Source organism: Felis catus, chromosome D2, assembly GCF_018350175.1.
Source record: "Felis catus isolate Fca126 chromosome D2, F.catus_Fca126_mat1.0, whole genome shotgun sequence".
NCBI classification, from domain to species: Eukaryota; Metazoa; Chordata; class Mammalia; order Carnivora; family Felidae; genus Felis; species Felis catus.
The window spans coordinates 18,438,328-18,442,497 of record NC_058378.1 but is presented as its reverse complement, the minus strand read 5'-3'; the positions used below and the strand labels follow the sequence as shown (position 1 = coordinate 18,442,497).

Below are 4,170 nucleotides of genomic sequence, written 5' to 3'. Positions count from 1 at the left end.
ATACCAAATGGCTTCACTCATCTGTGGAATTAAACAAATGAATAAGCAAACAAAAAAAAGCAGAATCAGACCTGGAAACACAGAGAACAAACTGACGGTGGCCATGGACGAAGGGAGTGGGGGCTTGGCCAAAACGGGTGAAGGGGAAAGGGAGACACAGGCTTCCCATTATGGAATGAATAAGTCACGGGGGAAAAAAGGCCCAGCATAAGGAATATTGTCGATGACATTGTCATAGCCTTGTATGGTGACAGATGGGAACTATCCTTGTGCTGAGCACGGCATAATGTATGAACTTGTCAAATCACTTTGTTGTACACCTGAGACCAATGTAACATTGTGTGTCAACTACACTCAAATAAGAAACGAGTTTTTTAAATAACAATTAAAAAACATCTTCCCCCATATGTTGAAAAAAATGCCTTTAAGAACTTTATGCCCACTTACACCTTCAGCAGTAGAATAAACGATGCCTGTCCTGCTGCCCTGTCACCGGCACTGAGTGTTACAGCGGTTTGAACGATTTCTTGCGTTAATTTGTAAAGAAAAAAATGTAATATATTGCCTAATTTGCATTTCTCGAGCTTACCCGGGAGGTTGAACATTTTTCACCTGTTTAAAATAAAACAGTAAGGGGGCGCCTGGGTGGCGCAGTCGGTTAAGCGTCTGACTTCAGCCAGGTCACGATCTCGCGGTCCGTGAGTTCGAGCCCCACGTCGGGCTCTGGGCTGATGGCTCGGAGCCTGGAGCCTGTTTCCGATTCTGTGTCTCCCTCTCTCTCTGCCCCTCCCCCGTTCATGCTCTGTCTCTCTCTGTCCCAAAAATAAATAAACGTTGAAAAAAAAAATTAAAAAAAAAAAAAACAGTAAGAACCACGACGATGATGACGTGATGGTAATGATAATGAAAGTAATTAATATTCCAATGCTCCAGGCATAAGTCTGCACACTTTATGTATAGTCACTAATTTAATCTTTACCACACCCCTATGGGGTGGCTACTGTTATTACCCACATCTTAGAGATGAGGACACAAATACAGACAGAGACAGTAACTCGCGTGAGGTCACAAAGCTAGATGTCAGCCCAGGGTCCGAATCCTGGCAGACTGGCTTCCGCACATATGACAGGTTCCTCTCTCCCGTGGAGGTTGGGTGAGCATTAGCGACAGTCACCGAGGAAAAGAATACAGGCTTTGCAGATCTGGATTCAAATACCCATTAATTAGGGATATGACCTTGGGCAAGGTATCAGACTTCTCTCGATATCAATTTCCATACCATAAAATGATATCTGCCTCCGACCACTTGTGAGGATTAGAGATAATGTGTGTAAAGTGCCTGGTACATAACTAGAGAAAGGGTCTTGGAACGCCAGGTTAAGGAATAAACAGCTAATTCAGTACGTGCCCTTGAAGGCCTTCCGCAAGAGGCAGGGTTACAGCTGAGCTCTAAGAAGACTCATTTGGAAGAGTGTATTAGAGGCACAGGCTCTTAATTGGAATGTTCCAGACCTTAAGGGAATTTCAGACTCCTAGGTTCATCTCGTCAAAAATTGTAGGCATATCATACGTGTGTATGAAAGATCACTATGCAAGGACATGATATTTATAAGCAAATAGAAACCACTGAAACTTTTTTTTTAAATTTAAGATCTAGTTATAGAAATGATACAAGGCATATGATGGAATGCTACCATAGATATTAAAAACACTATTTTGGAAGAGTATATGAAGACTAAGTCCACTAAATGTGAATTATTAAAAGGAGAAGGTTATAAAACAGTAGATATAGCACGACCACATAAATCCTTGCAAATCAGTTGTACATGTCCATAAAAAACCGAAAAGCTATAAAACAATGTTAACAGTAGTCCTTTACCGGTGGAATTATGAGTAATTTTAGCTTTCTTCTTTGTATTTTCTCCATTTCCCCAAATTTCAGAGGGAACATTTATTACTTTTTATGTTTTAAGAAGTGTTTACATAGTTTTTGTATATTTTTAAAACCTTGGATATATAGCTTTAATTAGAAAAAAATTTTTAAGTTTATTTAGAGAGCGAGAGAGAGAGAGCTCGTGCGTGTGCATGCGTGAGTAGGGGAGAGGCAGAGAGAGAGGGACAGAGACAATCCCAAGAAAGCTCCTTGCTGTCAGCGCGGAGCCCGACTTGGGGCTCAATCCCACTAACTGTGAGATCATGACCTGAGCTGAAATCAAGAGTCAGGTGCTTAACTGGACTGAGCCACCCCAGGAGCCCCAAGAAATGTTTACTACTAATAATAAGCCCATAAGAAGGAAACCGATTCCGAAACATCTGTCTGGCCAATATGACAGGTTACCAGGTGCTTTGTTTTGTTTTTGTTTTTATTGATTTATTTTTTAAGATTTTATTTTATTTAAGCAATCTCAACCCCCAACACGGGGCTCGAACTTACAACCCCCAGGATCAAGAGTTGCATGTTCTACCAACTGAGCCAGGGAGGCACCCCTGTTTTTACCCTGTTATGGGCTATGTGTTTTGGGGTTCAGGGCAAAGGCTCATGATTTGAAATGACTCAGAAGAAGTCCGACCACGTGCATAGACCGAAATCTTTTTGCTTTGCCTACCTTTTTGAGAACCGGGGCTTTAATCCCAGTGAGTCAGGGAGGTGACGGGGGTCCGAAATCGGCACACTGGTGGGAAGATTTCCACGTGGTCACGGCACAAGGTTACAGAAGAGGCATTAGTTCCGCGGCCTTGGTAATGGGGGAGGATGTAGGCTTCGTCTTACTGCTGACTTTCTGTTTCAGAAAAATCTTAGCGTCGTGGCAGAAAAAACATTGAATTATTAAAGTCTGGGCTTAAGAAGCTGAGGAGAGGTGCTTTATGAACACCACTGTGTTAAATCCATTTCCCTGTGGACTGGTGATTTTATTTTCCGAAATTCACGGTGACATGCTCCTTTGACTCATGGAGGGTGGCAGGCACATTGCTTTATGAGGTAGTCTCCTGGTTGAAAAAAAATGCCCTGGAACCGAAAGGAGAAGGAACAGCAAAAGGGGAGTTCTCCCGTCTGGAAAAGAGTCCCAGTGGGCAGCTCATCTCACAGTTAGCTATGAAGGTGAGCTGAGGACTCAGCCTAAGAAGGAATAGAATTGTCGTGATGAATTACATTGTGCGTATGGGGGGAGGGGGCAGAAGGAGTTGGGGGGGCTTCCGCCATCATTCAATGGCAGGTGGGGGTCTCGTCTGTGTGGCTGAACTTCAGACTTCACCTAGCTCGAAGCCACGATTATAAACCTTTCCCTGGAGTTGCAACACTAACGTTCATTGGATTTTGCTCACAGATCTCTTCCAGTTGTGGGTATAGGCTGGGTTTAATTGAAGCGAACTTGAATCCATTTCGTCTCAGGCTTTCTTTATATCCCTTGACATGATTTAGGACACGCTGGATGCCAAGACTGAGTTGGTCTGGGTTGTTATGTTTGGAAACGATGAGCGAGGTCACGTGGGGATGAGATCAGTCATGCCCAGCATTTAGAGGAGAGCGGAGGACTGAAAACAGAAGCATCTCAGCGAAGACCAACCTCTGAGGGGCAGACGGAGAAGAAGCGTGGAAAGAAGGCCAACATGGAGCAAGAGGTGAGAACAACCCAGGAGACAGGGCGGTTACGAGAGCCGGCAGAGAAAACATCGGCAAGGAGGGAGGGATCAAAAACACGTACCTGGCGAACGAAGGCAGAGGCGGCTAATGAACCCGGAGAAGTCTCCGTAGAAAGGTGGGGACAGAGCCGATGACTGTGTGGGCTGAGCCGTGGCAGGGAGCAAAGTAGAACAAATGTCAAGTTACTTGCTCTGTGGATGTGTTTTTTATTTTATTTATTTTCTTTTCTTTTCTTTTTTAACGTTTATTCATTTTATTGCATTTTATTTTTTTTTAATGTTTATTTATTTTTGAGACAGAGAGAGACAGAGCATGAACAGGGGAGGGTCAGAGACAGAGGGAGACACAGAATCCGAAGCAGGCTCCAGGCTCCGAGCTGTCAGCACAGAGCCCCACACGGGGCTCGAACTCACGAACCGTGAGATCACGACCTGGGCCGAAGTCGGCCGCTTAACCGCCTGAGCCACCCAGGCGCCCCTGTGGATGTGTTTTTTTATTCAGCTTTACTGAGGTGTAATGTTATAGCC

General features: G+C 44.3%; 1 long non-coding RNA gene across 1 annotated transcript; it reads left to right on the top strand.

The window, feature by feature from the left end:
- Positions 1-1,107: 1,107 nt before the first annotated feature.
- LOC123381037 lies at positions 1,108-3,839 on the top strand. The gene is made up of 3 exons (XR_006587540.1): positions 1,108-1,246; positions 2,790-3,100; positions 3,422-3,839. It is a non-coding gene; the product is annotated as an uncharacterized LOC123381037 (long non-coding RNA).
- Positions 3,840-4,170: the final 331 nt, after the last annotated feature.